Genomic DNA, 23045 nt, shown 5'->3' with positions numbered 1-23045 from the left:
CCTGGGCTGGGACATTCTGATCTAGGTTCAGGGCTGGAGTTTGACTCCCTGCACTGTGTTTAATTTGGGGAGCAGTGGGCAGTGTGGGGTTTAGTGCCCTGGAAGCATGGCTGACAGCTCCCAGACGGCGGTTTCACAAATGCCGGCCTGATGCTGTCCCCATGAGGCAAGAGGGGTTCTCCCATTGACGTCACTGAGTGCGGACTGCACTGAGCACTTCTGAATATCCCAGCAAGAGTTTTCTATGCACCAGCCCCAGCCATCACCAGCCCTGCACCAGCCCAGTCTCTAGAGAGACGATGTCCTGTGTGGGAGCCACTCAGCCCATCCTCTGCCCAGAGCCGATGGAGAAAATGCTGATCAGCAGGACAGGGAGACTGGAGGATTTAGCAAAGTCTAAACGGGGCCTCTGCCAAGTGACTGTCTGTGGAGGTTGTCGTGTGGGGCCTGTCCAAACCCAGAGCTGCCCCTGCCCAGGGACTGTCCATGGGGTTTGTCGTGTGGGGCGTGTCCAAACCCAGTGCTGCCCCTGCCCAGGGACTGTCCATGGGGTTTGTCATTTGGGGTGTGTCCAAACCCAGTGCTGCCCCATCCCAGGGACTGTCCGTGGGGTTTGTTGTGTGGGACCTGGGCATGGGGCGCTGGATAGGGAAATGCAGCTGCCCGTTCGGGGGGGAGAGGGATGAACATATTAAACATGAGTGCTGTGCCCCCCCATTGGCCATCACCTCCTGTGGGAACCTAGGGGCTCAGTCGCTCTGGCCTGTTTGCTGAACTTTCTGAGTCACACCCCAACCTGGGTCATAGTTATTACTGTTTATGTGGGGCAGCACCCACTATGTGCCAGGCGCCTTCCAGAGCCACAGAGGGGACAGTCCCTGAGGAGCTCGCAGTCTGAGGACAGACAGACAGAATAGGGGGCAGGGGAACAAGACACGGATTGTCTGTGAAAATCCCCATGTTTCACTCTAGGCAGGTGGACCAATGGGATTGCTCAGAGGGATTGAAATATGGAGAACCGAGGGCTTTGGGGAGGAGCACAGACCAGAGGGGTGCTTGGGAGGCAGCACAGTGGGAATTGCATAGAGAAGCTAGGAGCTGGGTGGATGGCACTGGGGGAGCAGGTGGGTGGAGTGGACGGGGCTGCGTTACATCCCCTGGTAGTTCCGGTCTAGAGGTTCAGGCTGAGCGATGGCTTGTTCTCTCCAGGACATTGGTGATGATCGGGGAAGACACCAGAAGGAGAAGGACCAGGGTGGAGCGCAGGATCCAGATGTAGACAGACATGGACGGGCCTGGAACACACAAGGGGACATTTGATGAGAGGCTGGGGGGCAGGGAAATGGCTCTAGGGTGTTCAGGCTCAGAGTGGGGCCTCCACAAAGCAGCTCTGACTCCAGCTGTGTCCCCCCAGAACTCCTGGGGGCCATGCTCTGAGAAGAGGAAGCCCAGTGTCATGAGACCTCATAGAAAATCCCCTGGAGATAGTTCAGAACTGCGGAGCACATTCAGCACAGAGGGCACACGGGGAACTAACACACTATGATAGAGACCCAAAGGGACCCCAAGCAGGGCCTGTCATACCAGGTATCAAGGCTGTTTCCCCACTTTGAACATTAGGGTACAAAATGTGGGGGCCTGCATTAAAACTTCTAAGCTTAACTACCAGCTTAGATCTGGTCCGCTGCCACCATTCTCGATGCTAGTCCCTTCCCTGGGTAGCCTTGAGAAACTCTTCACCAATTCCCTGGTGAAATACAGATCCAAACCCCTTGGATCTTAAAACAAGGAGAAATTAACCTTCCCCCTTCCTCTCTCCCACCAACTCCTGGTGGATCAAGATCCAAACCCCTTGGATCTAAAAAACAGGAAAATCAATCAGGTTCTTAAAAAGAAGGCTTTTAATTAAAGAAAAAGGTAAAAATCATCTCTGTAAAATCAGGATGGAAAATAACTTTACAGGGTAATCAAACTTAAAGAGCTCAGAGGAATCCCCTCTGTCTTAGGTTCAAAGTTACAGCAAACAGAGATAAACACTCTAGCAAAAGGTACATTTACAAATTGAGAAAACAAAGAGAAACTAACACGCCTTGCCTGGCTGTTTACTTACAAGTTTGAATAGGAGAGACTTGTTCAATAAGATTTGGAGAACCTGAATTGATGTCTGGTCCCTCTCAGTCCCAAGAGCGAACCCCCTCTAACAAAGAGCACAAACAAAGGGCTTCCCCCCCACAGGATTTGAAAGTATCTTGTCTCCTTATTGGTCCTTTGGGTCAGGTGTCAGCCAGGTTACCTGAGCTTCTTAACCCTTTACAGGTAAAAGGATTTTGGAGTCTCTGGCCAGGAGGGATTTTTAGTACTGTACACAGGAGAGCTGTTACCCTTACCTTTATAGTTATGACACCAGGGCAAGCAGTCCCCTTGACTGTTCTCCTGGAGGGGGAGTGCAGATGGGAGCTAGGCATCAGGGTATTGCACTGGGGGACAACCAGACACTGAACCTATCTCCGGATGATTCTCACACTTTCCCTCCTCAAGTTACAGACCCTTCTCTCTGCCCTAGACACACCTTGGGCACTGCAGGCTGCTGTGATTCCTGGCTGATGCACTCCAATGGTGCAATAACAAAACTGAACTTCATTCTTCTTTGACTCCCATCTGTCAGCCCAGCAGTTACGATGGGGTCTGAGTGGCGTCTTTCCACCGCTTTCGGTCTTGAACCAGCTTCACGGCTTTGTTTGTCTTTAAAACTTTTTGTTCTATGTCACAGTTTCTATCCAATGCATTCTCAGTCTTCCTCTATTTCTAGTTCCTTGCATTCTGGCATGTATAGCCATATATGGTATCCTTTTTAAGCCCATTCCTGACACATGTCAAACCAGTGTGGTTATCGTTCTTGAATCTTCTGCCACAGAGTTGTTTCTTGCCCTACCCATTTTCTTATCACTTCATTTTTTATTTTCTGCAGTCTGGAAACTCTCAGTATTCCCCCCAGCCAGTCATTTCTGCAGTCAATATTTTCCATTAGTTGGCTTTCTCCATACTCCAGTATTCCAACCTCCACAGCGGTATCATCAAGGCACTTGTTTGATACATGCTGAGCTTCTTTGTTATAAACATGTCTTTAGCGTTCCAGAGATGGCAGTTTTCTGAATACAATAGCAGCTCATCTGATTTGTCTTATGTTATTTTCACAATTCCCATTCTTTGATACTTGTCCTAAAGATGCGCAATTTTTCCACTTCTTCTAGTTCTTTGTCTCTGACTTTGATCTTTACCTCTTCTTCTTGTCTTCCAGTTGCCATACTTTTTGTGTTCCCTGTGCTGATGCTTAGTCCAAATTTTCTACTTTCCTGGTTATAGAATCATAGAATATCAGGGTTAGAAGGGACCTCAGGAGGTCATCTAGTCCAACCCCCTGCTCAAAGCAGGACCAATCCCCAACTAAATCAAAACACACGGAGTGGCCAGCATGGGGCATGAACCCATGACCTTGGCATTATTAGCAGATTATTATTGGTCTACCATGTCAGCAATTCTCTGTAAATCCTTCTGGGTCAATGTTATGAGATCAATATCATCTGCGAAGCTAAGGTTTTTGATAATAAGAATAATATTAGATCCTTTTTACTAATTAGCAATAACAATAGCAATCAAGTACATATTTGCAGAGTATTTCCATTCTTTAATTTATGAAAATAGATTCCAGAAGACACAGCAGCATGGACCCTTGTGTGAGCTAAGAATGTGAGTATGTACCCAGAGTTCCAGGCGGGCTTATACAGCTGAAGCCCATGCCACTATGTGCTCATTGCTCTTTTTAGCTAGACTAGCTAGATTCAAGCTAGCACTGGCATGCCTACCAAGTTGCAATCACTCCCCCAGTTGCAGTGTAGACAATCCCTCATTTAGGTTTGCTTCTTTCAGTGGGTTTTGAAGTCATCTTGTCCCCAACTGTCACGGGGATCATCGGCCAGGATGTGGTCTTACTCTGCCAGATCTCCATTGGGACGCAGCTGGACAATATGGAAGCGCAGTGGAAGAAAATTATTATAGAGACTATCCATGAACACAGAGCCGAGACAGGCCAGGATGTGCCAGGGCAGAAATACCAGGGCCGGATCGTGCTGTTGAAGGATGGATTCACCACTGGGAATGTGTCTTTAAAGCTGAAGAACGTCCAACTGGCTGATAGGGGAACGTACAGCTGCATTGTGAAGTCTAACGAGTGGAGTGCTGATGCTGCCACCGAGCTTCAAATTGCAGGTTGGTGATTTCATTGGGCAGGGTCATATTTTGCCTGTTCATTATGCAGATGTGCAGTGAGGAGAGGGCAGAAGGAGCCTTGTCCCTCTCTGCGACCTGTATAAAGGCCAGGTAGAACTCCAGTCCCTGTCCCTCACGGTGCCCTGAGGGTGCTGAGCAGGAGGCAGACCCATAGCTCTGCCCTACATGAACCAGCCCGTGGAGTTGCCCAGCTCTGCAAGAGGCTGCAAGCTACATGTAGCAGCCTGTGTACATGTAGGAGCTTTGGGACAGGATAACTCCCCACTGGCCCCTTACTCGAAACTGTGCCTGTGCGGGGCAACTGAGCCCTAAACGCAGAGAGTATGAAACACTGGACCTGATTTTCAGTCACACCAAGGACTCCTTGTGGTGCACTGGCAGTGTAAAGGGATCTTAAAGTGGGCAGAAATGGCCCCCTGAGAATAGGCCCTGGGCAGGTCTCTGGCTGGCTTAATAGCTTTGCACCCACTCAGCACCCAGCCTCCAACAGAACGGCAGATTGGGATGTGTTAGGCACCTGGGCAGAGCACAATGCACCATGGATATCCTCTGCTTACTAGGGCCCATGGGAACCAGCTCCCCAAACTTACACCAGGGGGCTGGGCAGGACTTACCTGGCCCCAGAATACAGAGAGAGTGAAGGTGGCTTAAAGCCCTTTCTCTCTTCCATCCTTGCCCCAAGTGCAGGGACTAGGGAGTGGAGAAACAGGCCCAACCCTCTGAGATCCCTGTCTAAGGGCTTGTCTGCATTTCAGTGTAGACACACACTACAGCAACAGGAGGGGTTCTCCCGTCACTGTAGTGAATCCATCTTCCAAGAGGCGAAAGCTAGGTTGACAGAAGAATTCTTGCTTCGACCTAGTGCTGACTTCACTGGGGTTAGGTCGGTTTAACTGCACCTCTCAAGGGTGTGGATTTTTCACCCCTCTGAGCAATGTACCTGGGTCGACCTATCTTTTGAGTGTAGACCTGGCCTGAGTATTGGCATTGGCATATGGCATTTTGGAGGCCAGGCAGCCGTACAACTTGCCATTTCTTGTGGAGGCTCGCCATGATCTGGAATCCCCTGAAGAAGCAGGTAAAAAATGTCTTTGAACTCCAGTAGGAAAAACACAGAAATTGGGACAGTGCCCTGAGTTAAAAATAAAGCCATAACAAAGGGACAATGCTGTTTCCCTGAAGATAGTCCCTTCCCAAGCTCTGTCTTCCTGTTTTAGCTGTTGCTTCTGTGTCCATTGATATGCTGGGTCCTCAGGGCCAGGGAATTGAGCAAGCCTGCAGGTCAGCAGGGTGGTTTCCCAAACCTGAACTCCACTGGGTTACAAAGAATGGGCAGGATCTGCAGCCTGTGACCAAAAGAGAGCAGGATTGTGAACTTCTGTTCAGTGTTCTGAGTCATGTCACTGTCCTTGGGAGAGGAAACTGGAGAAAATAGCTGTGTTATCCAGAACAGCCTGGATTGTAGATGACTGGCCGATAGCTAATGTAGCAACACTTTTATTTAAAAAAAGGCTTCACAGGTGATCCTGGCAATGACAGGCTGGTAAGTCGAACTTCAGTAACAGGCAAATTGGTTGAAACTACAGCAAAGCACAGAATTACCAGACAGTGGGTGAACACAATATCTTGGGGAAGAGTGAATGCAGCTTTTGTAAAGGGAACTCATGCCTCACCAATCCTTTGAGGCAGTCAACAGGTGCAAAAAGGTAATGCAGTGGATACAGTGTAGTTGGATTTTCAGAAATCCTTAGACAAGGTCCCTCACCAAAGGCTCTTAAGCAAAGTAACCCATCATGGGATAAGAGGGAAGGTCCTCTCATAGATTAGTAACTGTTTTAAAGGCAGGAAAGAAAGGGAAGGAATAAGTGGTCAGTTTTCACAAGGGAGAGCTGTAAATAGTGGGGTCATCCAACGATCAGTACTGGGACCTGTGCTGTTCAACATCTTCATAAATGATCTGGGAAAGGAGGTGAACAGTGAGATGGCAAAATTTGCAGATGTTCATGTTAATTCTGTTTGCTAACATTTTTATTATCTCTCTTAGCCTAACTTTTTGCAAAGCTACACGGCAGTCTTGGTTAACTATTCTTTAGCATAACTTAGAGTTTCAGGCCTATGCGTTAATAGATGTAATATGACAATTTTTGAATGCTGCATCCGATGAATTCCAGAATTTCAGGGAATGTTCTAGATATCAATGGGCAGAACCCTGTCAATTTTGGTGGAAATCTGAAAGCTGGAAAGGGGAAATGGAGGACACATGGTTCACCTAACACCTGGATAGCAGAGCTAGCACTTTCAACCACTTCTATAATTGTCTGTAGATCAAAGAATCAGTTGATGGCATAAATATCACCTTTCAGCATAACAACTCCCCAATCTCATCTTTGCCCTGTGTCCCAATAGAATTTAAAAATGGAGAAACACTGAAAGAGAAAAAAAAGAAGAGAGAAAGGAGCATAAAATCTTTCCCCCCAGAAACCTTTGAGAACAACACTGGTAAGTCTGCATTCTTTGTTCTCTAATTTCAATAACACCAAAATTATTATTATTATTATAGATTATGAGTAATATCATAATAAAAGGTAAGAACCATTGGTGATCTTCAGTGTAGACACGTACTACAGCAAAAGGAGGGGTTCTCCTATCACTGTAGTGAATCCATCTCCCCGAGAGGTGAAAGCTAGCGTCACAGAAGTATTCTTGCATCAACCTAGTGCTGTCTACACTGGGGTTAGGTCGGTTTAACTGCACCACTCAAGGGTGTGGATTTTTCACCCCCCTGAGTAATGTAGCTGGGTCGACCAAACTTTTGAGTGTAGACCTGGCCTGAGCATTGGCATTGGCCTGTAGCATTTTGGAGGCCAGGCAGCCATACAACTTGCCATTTACTGTGGAGACTTGCCATGATCTGGAATCCCCTGGAGAAGCAGGTGAAGAATTTCTTTGAACTCCAGTAGGAAAAACACAGAAATTGGGAGAGTGCCCTGAGTTAAAAATAAAGCCATAACAAAGGGACAATGCTGTTTCCCTGAAGATAGTCCCTTCCCAAGCTCTGTCTTCCTGTTTTAGCTATTGCTCCTGTGTCCATTTATGTGCTGGGTCCCCAGCGCCAGAGAATTGGCCTAGCCTGCAGGTCAACAGGGTGGTCCCCCAAACCTGAACTCCACTGGGTTGCAAATAATGGGCAGGATCTGCAGCCTGTGACCAAAACCGAGCACGATCATGAACTTCTGTTCAGTGTTCTGAGCCATGCCACTCAGGTGGGTCTGGGGAGGCATGTGGAGAGAAGAGTAAGGGGGATTCACACAGGACACCTGGCATGGAGGGGCAATGGGGCACTTGGCATGGGGACAGAGTATAAGGGGGAACACACAGAGTCCCTGGCATGGGGAAAGGTTGGGTGGCTGCAGGTTGTCCCTGAAATAGGGGGGAATGTGATGGGGTCCCATAGGTAATTGTGCGCGGATGGAGAGATGCAAGGATCCCCTGGTGCGTGCAATGATCTCAGTCTGCATAAGTTATGAACTGTGTGACCTCCCCCAACCCCAGTTTACAGGGGCTTGATGCATTTGAGGTGCTAAGAACCCACAACTCCCAGTGACTTCAGGTAACCTCCAGGAAGCTGGTTAGCATGTGTGTGGGGTCTTTTATTGTTTTCTTAAAACAAGCTTTCTTAAACACAATGCACTTACTTATCACACCATTTGCCCAAACACATAAAAGAAAAGAAGTGATTAGCGAAAGATCACCAAAAGTCTCCCCCTTTCTGCATAGAAAACAGACACAAATGATTCTTAGAAAGTAGAGGAAATATTCAGTTTGTCACAATGGAAAGTATTTGATTAGTAAAATGTGGGCACACTGTCCTTCACTGGGGCTTCTGATCTCTTTCCCACCCCAGTGTACACATATGAATGCACAATTTTGAGGAAACTGTGTGTATTTTTTTTTCTTTTTTCCCCTCAGAAACTTTTGAGAAAAACATTGGTAAGTCTGCATTGTTTGTTCTCTTCTTTCAATGACACCAACATGTTCATTATGATAGATTATGAGTAAGATCATAATAATAAAAGGTAAGAACCATTGGTGGTCTGCAGACAAGAGCCCTTTTAGGCATTGTGACAATTTTAAGGAAAGTCAAAGGAGAACAAGTGCATTTTGAGAACCTAAAATGAGGGAATTCTGCAGAGGATTTAACAAATGCCTGACCACCCAAGCCTAGTGAATCAGTTTTAGACATTAGCTTTCCCCTTTTTATGCTTAAAGATTTTGTATGTTGTGAAAACTATTTGTTTCATAAAAAAACCCTCTCTGATGTAATATTGAGGAACAAAAATAATAAATGAAAAGTTATGATGCTGTGCTTCTTTGTTTGTTTCTTTTGAAATCTTGACAGGTCTGTATCCATTTCATCCATTTCATTTGTCAAATAATTTTAATGGTGCTTCCAGCAAATACACACAACAAAAGACCCCAAACAACCTAGAGTCGTTCTATATCTTTAAAACAGAAAGGCACTTCTGGATCAGGACAAATCTATTTGTTGGATATTTTAAGTAACTAATGACCTTTTTTTTTTGGTCTTGTTCTACAGAAAAAATGGCTGAGGCTAACTTAGACCGACAAAAGATTCTCGTGGGCACGATTGTTGTCCTCATTGTTATTATTATCATCGGGATCATCTTCTTCATTTGTTATTGTTTAAGTAAGAAAATCTTCCTTCTACATTTCTAGACTTCCTTCATATTTATAATATAAGGCCAAATTCTGCGTAGATAATGTTTGTGACATATAGGCTACTTCTGACCTAAACAAAATAATGTATTCCTCTTTCTTTCTTTTTTTAATTTTAGTTTTGTATATTGTTTTCAGGGTGGTGATTTTAAAGTGTAACTGATTTTAGGGAATTGCTAGTACTGTGTTTTTAAAGTTTGTATCTTTTTTATTGACTATTTTTTTAAATTATTTTTTCTATTTATTTTAGTGTGTGCAATGGCCTATGGCTACGATACTATATTAAATCACTTACTCAGTCTTTACTGAAATTGGCATCAAGGGGAATATTTGATGAGGAGGGGCTGCAGTCTTTGGCCCACCGCTTGCAAATGGTATAAATTATTACTAGAAACAGGCTCCAACATTGGAACCAGTTTTTGACTCAGCCCCTCACATATTTTTGGGTGTTTGGCTCCATTATTTTGGTTCAGTGCATTATAAACAGACAAACCATGTAATTTGTCTCAGGATCCAGATTTAAATTCTATCCCACCCCCACCCTGAGCAAAGGAGGAGGGACATTTGGCTTTAGAAACCAAGCCCAGGAAAACAACATCTCCCCATACCCAATTGATAGGGTGCTCCAAGACCAGGAGCAATTTCAGCATATATTTGGTGGCATTTCCCCTGGTAAACTCTATGCTTTTGGGAAGGGCTAGGGCAAGGTTTCTTCTGACACTGACAATAATGTCAGGTACAAAGCCAGCTCTCTTTTAGACCTGATCTACACTAAACAGTTAGGTTGACATAAGGCAGCTTAAGTCAACCTAACTATGTCAGTATACACACTACAGCCTTACTCGACTGATGTAAGTGCCCTGCTAAACTGACATAATAACTCCACCTCCACGAGAGGCATAGGGCTTATGTCAATTTAGTTATGGTAATACAGAGCCTGTGTAGACAGTTGCTTGAAATTGACAAGAAAGTCCTCCCGCTCCCAGCCGGGCTGCTCCCCAGGCTCTTTGCTTCCCGCCCAGAGCTGGACTGATCCAGAGATCCCAGCTCCCTGCTTCCTGCTGGGAGCCTAGCTGCACCGAGGCTCCCAGATCCCCACTGGGTGTCTGGGCGGTTGCCCCATTCACAGCGGGGAGTGTGGAGGCGAGAGAACAAACAACTGTCCCACTCCCGTTGGGGAGCATGGAGCTGAGAGCACAGGGGGGCTGCTGTGCTCCCAGCGGGGAGTGCAGAGCGGAGAGCAGGGATGGGGGGTAGCTGGGCTGCCAGTGGGGAGCATGGAACTGAGAACAGGGGTGGGGGAGGGCAGCTGTCAGGAAGCCAGGAGGCAGCTCTGCTCCTGGTGGGGACTGCGCAGCTGAGTGCCCGGGCGGCTGCCATGCTTCCAGCAGGGTTTGCAAAACCAAGGGGGGGGTAGGGGGAACCCACTGGGCTCACAGCAGGCTGGAAAGCTCGGAGGGGGCATGTGGCAGGGACCCTGAGGTAGCTGGGCTCCTGACAGAGAGCTGTGAGCTGAGCTAAGAACCCTCTTAGGTCAGTGGAAGAGCTCATGGCGAGGATGTGCACCACCGACCAAAGGAGGGCAGTGTGGACATGAACCACTGCAGTAATTGCTGTGGTGCCTGAAGGTTGACCTAATATAGGTCGACTTAAGTTTTCAGTGTAGACATGCCCACAGTGTCTGAGACCTAACACTGCCTCAGGGAGGCAATATCCTCTTGCTCAAATCCTTTCTTGAGTGGTGGTGGTGTGGAGCGGTGACAGCCCTTCTGGACGTTCACCAGGAGGAAGATGGAAGTGAAGAGCTGGTGCTAGAGGATGGGTGTTCCAGGAATCCCAAACACACAGGTGGAATCATAGGCCTTGATCCTGGCAATTGTTCCACACACCATCAGGGTCTGCCTGGAAGGATATGGGATTGGGGCCATAATGCCTGGGTATCCTTAAGTATCCTTTTAAGTATCCTTTTAATCAGGACTGACACACTGAACTCTTATCATGGCAAGCAAGGTACCCAGCCAGTGCAGTAACCCTAACTGTAACCCATGTCCGTTTAGAGCTTTCCTCACCTAGTGTAGACACATTTCTTTTTCTGCATGATGCAGTTTGCTAAATTGGGAAAGAGGAAGTTATAGCTACCGACCTGGGGCTAGATCCACAAAGGGGTTTAGGCACTTTAGATGCCTACATCCAAAATTCAGGTCCTCAAAACCCCTCTCTACTGCCACCTGACCCTGTAATTGTCTGAAGTCCCTCAACACCTGCATTTCCATTGGAAAAATCCCCATGATGCCTACGTTTCTGCTGCTGGCATATGCAAAGCCACCTAAGTGCAGGGGACCAGGTGCCTAAGCTCACACCTAAGCCTCAGCAGGATAGTCAGACTAGGCATTGCCCACCAGAGCAGGCCTTGCACAAAATGATGCCAGAAGAGGAGGTGTCACTAATGCACTTATAGCCGTTAGCTCGCTGGTTGGACCACTCACCCCAAATGTTCAAGACCCAGATTCAACTCCCCCTTCTGCCTGACAGGAGCAGAGAGTTGACACTGGGTTGTAGCCTCCCCCACAACCCTTTTCAGGGGAGCGCCCTAACCACTGGGGTATTCTGGGACAAAGGTCACACCCCTGCTCCTCTCAGGCAGAGAAGAGACTTGAACCCAGATTTGTTAGTAAAAGGTGGTGTTTAGACCCCTAGCTCTCAGAGAGGGCTCATGACTGTCGGTCCTCAGTGGACTTCAGCCACTCCCTTCTCCTCAGCATTTCCTATTGGCTAGCTTAGGCATTTCTCTTCACAGCATGCTGGCTTTTGTGTAGCCCGTTCTTAGGCACTTAACTCTCCCCACGCATTGTTTAGGGAGCGTGGGTGCCTAACTCTAGATTGTACACTGCACTGGGAGGCAGGGCACCTAGAGATAAGGCATTGCAACACTGAGTTACAGTCCGTTGTGCAGCTCACTTTAAAATATATAGTAGACTTACTACCCTGGTTGGCAATTTCTATTGAATAACACTGAGATTCTGTTTAATAAACACACACCGCTCCCTATCTATGGGGCTTTAGAATTTAAAGGCTGTAGGGTTTTAGGTAATGAGTAATTGCTATTTGCATCTCCATGGGTGTTTTCATATATTATCTCTGATGTTTATTTTAGGAAACAGAAGGAGAGATCCTGAAAAAGGTAACCAATGGGGCACATCAGTGTAAAGTTTTGGCAAGTGTTTATGTTTATTCAGATATAACATATATGTGTATATATATAACAAACACAAAAGGTAAGCAGAAAAAAATAATATTTGTGGTGACTACTAATTTCCCAGATGAGTATGTAACCAGTGAATTAGCCAATCAGTTCCATACTTTTTTTTGGAAATTTTAGGAAAAATACCCTCAGCAGTTTTTGAGACATTAAAATTACATTTCCCCTCCATAGTTTAAGAACACTGATACTCCTAAAGGGTTAGATTTTGACTTAACCATGATCCTTAAGTATGGGTCAGTGCATAGCCGCACTGTCCCAAAGCAAAGAGGAAGGGACTGGACTCAGAAAGGTACCATGTTGTGTGTTTCAATGAGACAGTTACACTCTCCCTCCCAGGAACTGTCCCAGCATAGAGAGGGAGGGAGGAAGAGAGAGACACAAGAGACAATGGCCCCTGAACGTGCCTGGGATGCTGGGAGCAGTAAAGAAATACAGAGTAACACAAGGTAAACAATAGACAGTGCAGGCAGAAAATGGGCAAGGCTGAAGATATCTAAGATTAAATGCACTCTCAGTATGCAAATGAGGACACTTGATTCCGGCCCCCATGCACTACTAAGGCAACATACAATGGTTGCAGTTGAATTAGAGGATTCCCCTGGCGTAGGCACAGCATAGCCCCATGCAGCTCTATACTGCTGTCTTTAAATTGTGATTTCAGGGGAATGCCCAAGGGTGGACTTGTAGTACATAGTCTACAGGGGATTCTGGGCTACAATACATCCCATTGCACAGCCAATACAGCTTACTTAGGTGTACCTGAGCTACTTAGTACATACCTAGGGTCCTGGGTGGGATTGTACTCGGGTGGCTAGCCCATGCAGCCTTCCATGCTGCCTTGACTACATTGCTATTTTTAGCAAGCTGGATACATCAAAGCTAGTTCAGATATGTCTACACATGCTGCCATTGTACCTCCTGATTGCAGTGTAGACGTACCCTTAGGCATCATGCTTGATCCTAGACAGGAGTAACTTGGGTGCAGATTTTCAAAGGTTGTGTTGGGTGCTGAACTCTTTTAAAAACCTGGCCACGGGAGGTGACACAGTAGGTCTCTCATTAATTCGGGGTCAGTTTCTGCTAAATTCCTGTCCTATTCATGACACCTTAACCTCATACACGCCACACTACACTAGCCATGGGTGGGGACCAAATCCAACCATGGGACATTTCTGGGATAAAGAACTTTTGGAAAACATAGAACAAGTGTTTATTACTTTGAATGTTTTGAGCCTGACCCTCAGTTTGAGAAAAGAAGAGTAAGGGGGGATCTGATAACAGTCTTCAAATATGTTAAGGGCTGCTATAAAGAGGATGGTGATCAATTGTTCCTCATGTGCACTGAAGGTAGAACAAAAAGCAATGGATTTAATCTGCAGCAAGGGAGATTTAGATTACATATTAGGAAAATCTTTCTAATTCTAAAACTAGTTAAGCTCTGGAATAGCTCTGGAAGGAGGTTGTGAAGTCACCATCACTGGAGGTTTTTAAGAACAGGTTGGACAAACAGCTGTCAGTGATGGTCTAGGTTTACTTGGCCCTGCCTTACTTCAGGGAATTGGACTTGCTGACCTTTCAAGGTCCATGCCAGACCCACATTTTTATGTCATTGGACCAGTTTATACCAGCTGAAGATCTGGCCCATATGTCCATAATATTAAATAGCAGAGGGATATTTCCGGGGATAATATGAAAATGCTGCAATAAATATTCAATGTAGATTGTCAGTGCTCATATGTGATATTGCTGTTAAACATTCTAACCTTTTCTGTGTTGCTTTGCTCTCTTTTGAAGGAACACTCATCAGTGCAGAAGAAGGTAGATATGATATTTCATCACTTAATTCTTTAAAATCAATATGTAAAAATATGAAAACCTATTTCTTTCTCATAATAATATGTATAGTCCATTACGCTTTCCATAGTTTTCTTGAAAGCAAATGCAAAATGTTTTGCTTTTCATCAGTATAAATTGGAGTTGTCAATGCAACTCATTGTATGGGACACATCTTCATAGATACACTGTGTGATAGGCACCCTCTAATGGACAGTCTCCCATTCATGATGACCCACACTCCACCTTCCCTCCCATTCACTACTGAATAACACCACTGGGGGCAGCTACTACAATTGCTTCCACGGAAAAACATTATTGGGAAAGCCCTGTGTATTGTTAGCTGCCTTTAGTGCTCTATCAGTGGTTCCCAAACTTTTTTCCTGCAAGGACTCCTGTGGCATCTGACTAAATTTCCTGGACCACTTTCATTTTTTATACATAAGTTTCATGTTGTTGTTATTATTATTCTGTTAGTAAGGTTAATTTATTATTTTAAAATATATGTTTTGTAATTAAAATAAGAATTAAAAAGGAACCAAAAATAAACAGTCGGCTATCATTACAAGTTATCACATCAGACTGATTTTAACTTTAACTTAAATTACTTTGTGGTGTAGTTCTGAATGGGCAAGTACTGGCGGTACCAAAATGCCCCCGCCAGTGTGGGAATGCCCCCCAGCAGCATGACCTTTCACGCATGGTGTGTGAGAGGTAACACTGTATGAAGGATGCCATTTTGAGAACAAAATGGAATCCTGCGATGCAGCAAAAGTGCCAGAATACTTTTCCGGCACATTCTGGTCCCACTGCAGTACTCCTTAAGGGACAGACCCCCACATAAACGAGGGCAGACCCCACTCCCCCAGGAGGTCTGGGGAATCCACGTCTGAACCACTGCTCTATTTGACTGGTCTTTTCTGAAGAAGAAAAATCCGAAAAATACATTATTCACCCAGCACTACTCATAAAGCTCTTGATGCATCCCAGCCACCACTAGAGGGGGATTTAGTGCCCCACTGAGTAGGTGTGTGTTACATCTACCACCATGGTCTTGTAGCCACAAATAGGGGCGTTGGGGGGTGTCATAACTATAAAGGGAAGGGTGACAGCTCTCCTGTGTACAGTGCTGAGATCCCTCCTGGCCAGAGACTCCAAATCCTTTTACCTGTAAAGGGTTAAGAAGCTCGGGTAACCTGGCTGACACCTGACCCCAGGGACCAATAAGGGGACAGGATACTTTCAAATCTTGGGGGGGGGAAAGGCTTTTGTGTGTGTCCTTTGTTTGAGGGGGTTCGCTCTTGGGACTGAGAGGGACCAGACATCAATCCAGGTTCTCCCCATCTTTCTAAACAAGTCTCTCTTATTTCAAAATTGTAAGTAAAAGCCAGGCAAGGCGTCTTAGATTTACTTTGTTTTCTCAACTTGTAAATGTACCTTTTACCAGAGTGCTTATCTTGTTTGCTATACTTTGAACCTAAGACAGAGGGGATTCCTCTGAGCTCTTTAAGTTTGATTACCCTGTAAAGTTATTTTCCATACTGATTTTGCAGAGATGATTTTTACCTTTTGCTTTAATTAAAAGCCTTCTTTTTAAGAACCTGATTGATTTCTCCTTGTTTTAAGATCCAAAGGGGGTTTGGATCTGTATTCACCAGGAGTTGGTGAAAGGAAGGAGGGGGGAAGGGTCAATTTCTCCTTGTTTAAGATCCAAGGAGTTTGGATCTGTATTCACCAGGGAATTGGTGAAAGGTTTCTCAAGGCTTCCCAGGGAGGGAATTCTTAAGATGGTGGCAGCGGACCAGAGCTAAGCTGGTAGATAAGCTTAGAAGTTTTCATGCAGGCCCCTACATTTGTACCCTAAAGTTCAAAGTGGGGATACAGCCTTGACATGGTGGCACAGCAGTGGGATCGTTTTAAACCCAAAAGCCAGGAAGAGATTTTTTTTTCCCTTCTAGCTGCTTGGAAAGCAGAGCTGAAGGTAGATGCATATCTTATCTCTCCTTGCCTGAAGGCAGAGGTGTTAAGTTTTTTTAACAAGGTCCTTTGTTAAGAGAACGGTTCAATCAGTGAGCAAACTTTGATCTAGTAAAGGTAATTTACAAGCTGAATTGTTTTTTTTTTCTTTTTACATCCTCGGGAGTAGCTTGTTAGAAAGTCTCTGTTAACTCAGCAGCACTCAGCAGGAGCCTGAGCTAAGTACATCCCAGTTTCAGTCAACTGCAGAGGGGTGTGACCCAGCACAAGAAAACCAGGAAAATGACTACCAAAGAAGAAAAAGCTAAAGAGGAGGCCCACAAAAGAGCTATGGAGCTGAAAGAAAAAGAGATAGAGCTGAGAGACAGAGAAGAGAAAGCCAAAGAGGGGGCCCACAAGAGAGAGATGGAGCTGAGAGACAGAGAAGAGAAAGCCCAAGAGGAGGCCCATAAAAGAGAGATGGATCTGAGAGAAAGAGAAGAAAAAGCCAAACAGGAGTCCCATAAAAGAGAGATGGAGCTGAAAGAAAAAGAGATGGAACTGGAAGCAGCAAGAACTAGGCAGGGTGCATCAGACCATCCTAACAACTCCTCTCCAGGTACCACTTCCCATCCCAGGAAATTCCCCACCTACAAGGCAGGCGATGATACTGAGGCCTTCTTAGAAAATTTTGAAAGGGCCTGCCTTGGATACAACATCCCTTCAACCCAGTACATGGTAGAGCTGAGGCCGCAGCTCAGTGGACCCTTAGCAGAGGTGGCGGCTGAAATACCTAAGGAACACATGAACAGTTATGAACTTTTTAAAAACAAGGCCAGAATCAGAATGGGGCTAACACCTGAGCATGCCCGTCGGCGGTTCAGAGCCCTAAGGTGGAAACCCGATGTGTCATTTACCCGACATGCCTACCACATTGGGAAAAATTGTGATGCCTGGATATCAGGAGCAAATGTTAAATCTACGGAAGAGTTGCCCTTCCTATTGCAAATGGAGCAGTTTTTAGAGGGTGTTCCTGAGGAAATAGAAAGGTACATCCTAGATGGGAAGCCCAAAACTGTAACCGACGTGGGGGAGATTGGAGCCAAGTGGGTGGAGGTGACAGAAAAGAAAAAAGCTAGTAGCAGTTGGAGCGAATATCAGAAGGGGCAAGCTAAAACAAAACCTTACCACCGGGGACAACCCAAGGCCCCACCCACATCCCAAGGGAAACCCCAGATGCCTTCTCACCCCACCACACCAGTCTCCATCAACCAACATCGCCCCGGTGATACCTTAGCAGGGCGATGTTTTAAATGTAATGAACTGGGACATATAAAGGCTCACTGCCCCAAGAACCCCAACCGATTACAGTTCATTACACCACAATCACACCAAAGATCCCCAGACCCAGATGCCTCTCTCATACCCTCGGAGCGAAGGGAAACCTTGAGAGTGGGCGGAAAGAAGGTTATCGCGTGGAGGGACACTGGGGCACAAGTGTCAACTATTCACCAATCCCTAGTGGACCCCAAACTCATCAACCCGGAGGCTACAGTGACAATTCAACCCTTCATGTCACAGTCTGTAACCTTGCCTACAGCCCAGTTGCATGTCCAGTACAAGGGCTGGGCAGGAATGTGGACTTTTGCAGTCTATGACAATTATCCCATCCCCATGCTGCTGGGGGAAGACTTGGCCAACCATGTGAAGCTAGCCAAGAGGGTGGGAATAGTCACCCGCAGCCAGGCTAAGCAAGCTTCCACCCCCATCCCTGTTCCTGAGCCGTCCACCAGGACCCCGTCTGTGTTACGAGAGACCCAAACAAAGGTGGTGGAACCGGATCCCCTGCCAACGACTGCAACAGCCGTAGTGGATCCAATCCCAGAGACCCAGCCAAAGCCAGTCCCAGAACCGGAACTGGCAACGCAACCAGCACCAGAACCATTGTCAGCACTGAGTCCAGTGCTTGCAAGCCCGTCTACAACTCCAATGCCAGAGGACACCAGCGAGCCTGAACTGGCGGAAGCAGCAGATAACCTTACCCAAGAGGCTCAGCCAGAGCCTGAGATACCACATAGTGCACCAGCGAACAGCGGTTCACAGTCAATGGAAACAGCCCCAGCACCTGCATCGCTTCCAGAGGGACCAAGCCCCAGTCCACAGTCCAAGGAGGAACTGATGTCTCCAGCATCAAGGGAACAGTTCCAGGCCGAGCAGGAAGCAGATGACAGCCTTCAAAAAGCTTGGGAGGCGGCACGGAGCACCCCACCGCCTCTCAGCTCTTCTAACTGATCCCGGTTTGTTGTAGAACAAGGGCTTTTATACAAGGAGACTCTTTCTGGTGGGCACCAGGAAGACTGGCATCCTCAAAGACAGTTGGTAGTTCCCACTAAGTATCGGGTAAAGCTCTTGAGCTTAGCCCATGATCATCCCAGTGGCCATTCTGGGGTGAACAGAACCAAAGACCGGTTGGGGAAGTCCTTCCACTGGGAGGGAATGGGCAAGGACGTTGCTAATTATGTCCGGTCTTGTGAGGTGTGCCAACGAGTGGGAAAGCCCCAAGACCAGGTTAAAGCCCCTCTCCAGCCACTACCCATAATTGAGGTCCCATTTCAGAGAGTAGCTGTGGATATTCTGGGTCCTTTCCCAAAGAAGACACCCAGAGGAAAGCAGTACGTACTGACTTTCATGGATTTTGCTACCCGATGGCCGGAAGCTGTACCCTTAAGCAACACCAAGGCTAAAAGTGTGTGCCAGGCATTAGCAGACATTTTTGCCAGGGTAGGTTGGCCCTCCGACATCCTTACAGATTCGGGAACTAATTTCCTGGCAGGGAACATGAAAAACCTGTGGGAAGCTCATGGGGTGAATCACTTGGTTGCCACCCCTCATCACCATCAAACCAATGGTCTGGTGGAGAGGTTTAATGGAACTTTGGGGGCCATGATACGTAAATTCGTAAATGAACACTCCAATGATTGGGACCTAGTGTTGCAGCAGTTGCTTTTTGCCTACAGGGCTGTACCACATCCCAGTTTAGGGTTTTCAGCATTTGAACTTGTGTATGGCCGCGAGGTTAAGGGGCCATTACAGTTGGTGAAGCAGCAATGGGAGGGGTTTACGCCTTCTCCAGGAACTAACATTCTAGACTTTGTAAGCAACCTACAAAACACCCTCCGACACTCTTTAGCCCTTGCTAAAGAAAACCTAAAGGATGCTCAGGAAGAGCAAAAGGCCTGGTATGATAAACATTCCAGAGAACGGTCCTTCAAAGTAGGAGACCAAGTCATGGTCTTAAAGGCGCTCCAGGCCCATAAAATGGAAGCATCGTGGGAAGGACCATTCACGGTCCAGGAGTACCTAGGAGCTGTTAACTATCTTATAGCCTCCCCCACCTCCAACATAAAGCCTAAGATATACCATGTTAATTCTCTTAAGCCCTTTTATTCTAGAGAATTAAACGTTTGCCAGTTTACAGCCCAGGAAACTGATGACGCGGAGTGGCCTGCAGGTGTCTACTATGAAGGAAAAAGGAATGGTGGCGTGGAAGAGGTGAACCTCTCCACGACCCTGGGACGTCTGCAGCGACAGCAGATAAAGGAGCTGTGCACAAGCTTTGCACCGATTTTCTCAGCCACTCCAGGACGGACCGAATGGGCATACCACTCCATTGACACAGGTAATGCTCACCCAATTAGAACCCCACCCTACCGGGAGTCACCTCATGCCCAAGCGGCTATACAAAGAGAGATCCAGGACATGCTACAGATGGGTATAATCCGCCCCTCTAGCAGTGCATGGGCATCTCCAGTGGTTCTAGTTCCCAAACCAGATGGGGAAATACGCTCTTGCGTGGACTACCGTAAGCTAAATGCTGTAACTCGTCCTGACAACTAACCAATGCCACGCACAGATGAGCTATTGGAGAAATTGGGACATGCCCAATTCATCTCTACTTTAGACTTAACCAAGGGGTACTGGCAAGTACCACTAGATGAACCCGCTAAGGAAAGGTCCGCCTTCGTCACCCAGGCAGGGGTGTATGAATTCAATGTACTCCCTTTCGGGTTGCGAAATGCACCCGCCACCTTCCAAAGACTTGTAGATGGTCTCTTAGCGGGACTGGGAGAATCTGCCGTTGCCTATCTCGATGATGTGGCCATTTTTTCTGATTCATGGACAGAACACCTGGAGCACCTGAAAAAAGTCTTCGAGCGCATCCAGCAGGCAGGACTAACTGTTAAGGCTAAAAAGTGTCAAATAGGCCAAAACAGAGTGACATACCTGGGGCACCAGGTGGGTCAAGGAACTATAAATCCCCTACAGGCCAAAGTGGATGCTATCCAAAAGTGGCCGGTTCCAAAGTCAAAGAAACAGGTCCAATCCTTCTTAGGCTTGGCCGGATATTATAGGCGATTTGTACCACACTACAGCCAAATCGCCGCCCCGCTGACAGACCTAACCAGAAAGAAACAGCCAAATGCAGTTCAGTGGACTGATAAGTGTCAAAAGGCCTTTCACCAGCTTAAGGCAACACTCATGTCTGACCCTGTGCTAAGGGCCCCAGACTTTGACAAACCGTTCCTAGTAACCACAAATGCTTCCGAGCGAGGCGTGGGAGCAGTTTTAATGCAGGAAAGACCGGACCAAGAATTCCATCCTGTCGTGTTTCTCAGCAAGAAACTGTCTGAGAGGGAAAGCCACTGGTCAATCAGCGAAAAGGAATGCTACGCCATTGTGTACGCGCTGGAAAAGTTACGCCCATATGTTTGGGGACGACGTTTCCAACTACAAACAGACCATGCTGTGCTACAGTGGCTTCATACCGCCAAGGGAAATAACAAAAAACTTCTTCGGTGGAGTTTAGCTCTCCAAGATTTTGATTTTGAAATACAACACATTTCGGGAGCTTCTAACAAAGTGGCTGATGCACTCTCCCGGGAAAGTTTCCCAGAGTTAACTGGTTAACAATTGTTCTTGTAATGAAACATATTGTTAGTTTTTATATAATCAGTAGTATGTCTAAAGGTACATGTGTCTTATTAACTCTGTTTTCTCCTAGAGCTCCAGGAAAGAAATCACAGCCAGTGTGGAACCAAACGTCCAACACTATCTGTGATTTGGGGGGCGTGTCATAACTATAAAGGGAAGGGTGACAGCTCTCCTGTGTACAGTGCTGAGATCCCTCCTGGCCAGAGACTCCAAATCCTTTTACCTGTAAAGGGTTAAGGAGCTCGGGTAACCTGGCTGACACCTGACCCCAGGGACCAATAAGGGGACAGGATACTTTCAAATCTTGGGGGGGGGAAAGGCTTTTGTGTGTGTCCTTTGTTTGAGGGGGTTCGCTCTTGGGACTGAGAGGGACCAGACATCAATCCAGGTTCTCCCCATCTTTCTAAACAAGTCTCTCTTATTTCAAAATTGTAAGTAAAAGCCAGGCAAGGCGTCTTAGATTTACTTTGTTTTCTCAACTTGTAAATGTACCTTTTACCAGAGTGCTTATCTTGTTTGCTATACTTTGAACCTAAGACAGAGGGGATTCCTCTGAGCTCTTTAAGTTTGATTACCCTGTAAAGTTATTTTCCATACTGATTTTGCAGAGATGATTTTTACCTTTTGCTTTAATTAAAAGCCTTCTTTTTAAGAACCTGATTGATTTCTCCTTGTTTTAAGATCCAAAGGGGGTTTGGATCTGTATTCACCAGGAGTTGGTGAAAGGAAGGAGGGGGGAAGGGACAATTTCTCCTTGTTTAAGATCCAAGGAGTTTGGATCTGTATTCACCAGGGAATTGGTGAAAGGTTTCTCAAGGCTTCCCAGGGAGGGAATTCTTAAGATGGTGGCAGCGGACCAGAGCTAAGCTGGTAGATAAGCTTAGAAGTTTTCATGCAGGCCCCTACATTTGTACCCTAAAGTTCAAAGTGGGGATACAGCCTTGACAGGGGGACTTTGTCCCACTTTAGTGCCTGGTCCACCACTGCAATGTCCTGAATGATTTACTGCTATAGCTCATGCTGTAAGTCCTGGTCTCAAATCTCATTCTTGGCCCATGTGGTAGTGTTGTTATGGACTACTTTTTAAGTATCAGAGGGGTAGCCGTGTTAGTCTGAATCTGTAAAAAGCAACAGAGGGTCCTGTGGCACCTTTAAGACTAACAGAAATATTGGGAGCATAAGCTTTCGTGGGTAAGAACCTCACTTCTTCAGATGCAAGTAATGGAAATCTCCAGAGGCAGGTATAAATCAGTATGGAGATAACGAGGTTAGCTCAGTCAGGGAGGGTGAGGTGCTCTGCTAGCAGTTGAGGTGTGAACACCAAGGGAGGAGAAACTGCTTCTGTAGTTGGATAGCCATTCACAGTCTTTGTTTAATCCTGATCTGATGGTGTCAAATTTGCAAATGAACTGGAGCTCAGCAGTTTCTCTTTGGAGTCTGGTCCTGAAGTTTTTTTGCTGTAAGATGGCTACCTTTACATCTGCTATTGTGTGTCCAGGGAGGTTGAAGTGTTCTCCTACAGGTTTTTGTATATTGCCATTCCTGATATCTGACTTGTGTCCATTTATCCTCTTGCGTAGTGACTGTCCAGTTTGGCCAATGTACATAGCAGAGGGGCATTGCTGGCACATGATGGCATATATAACATTGGTGGACGTGCAGGTGAATGAGCCGGTGATGTTGTAGCTGATCTGGTTAGGTCCTGTGATGGTGTTGCTGGTGTAGATATGTGGGCAGAGTTGGCATCGAGGTTTGTTGCATGGGTTGGTTCCTGAGTTAGAGTTGTTATGGTGCGGTGCATGGTTGCTGGTGAGAATATGCTTAAGGTTGGCGGGTTGTCTGTGGGCGAGGACTGGCCTGCCTCCCAAGGTCTGTGAAAGTGAGGGATCATTGTCCAGGATGGGTTGTAGATCACTGATGATGCGTTGGAGAGGTTTAAGCTGAGGACTGTAGGTGATGGCCAGTGGAGTTCTGTTGG

The sequence above is a fragment of the Emys orbicularis genome, chromosome 21 (assembly GCF_028017835.1).
Source record: "Emys orbicularis isolate rEmyOrb1 chromosome 21, rEmyOrb1.hap1, whole genome shotgun sequence".
NCBI classification, from domain to species: Eukaryota; Metazoa; Chordata; order Testudines; family Emydidae; genus Emys; species Emys orbicularis.
Note: the sequence above shows the minus strand (reverse complement) of the source record.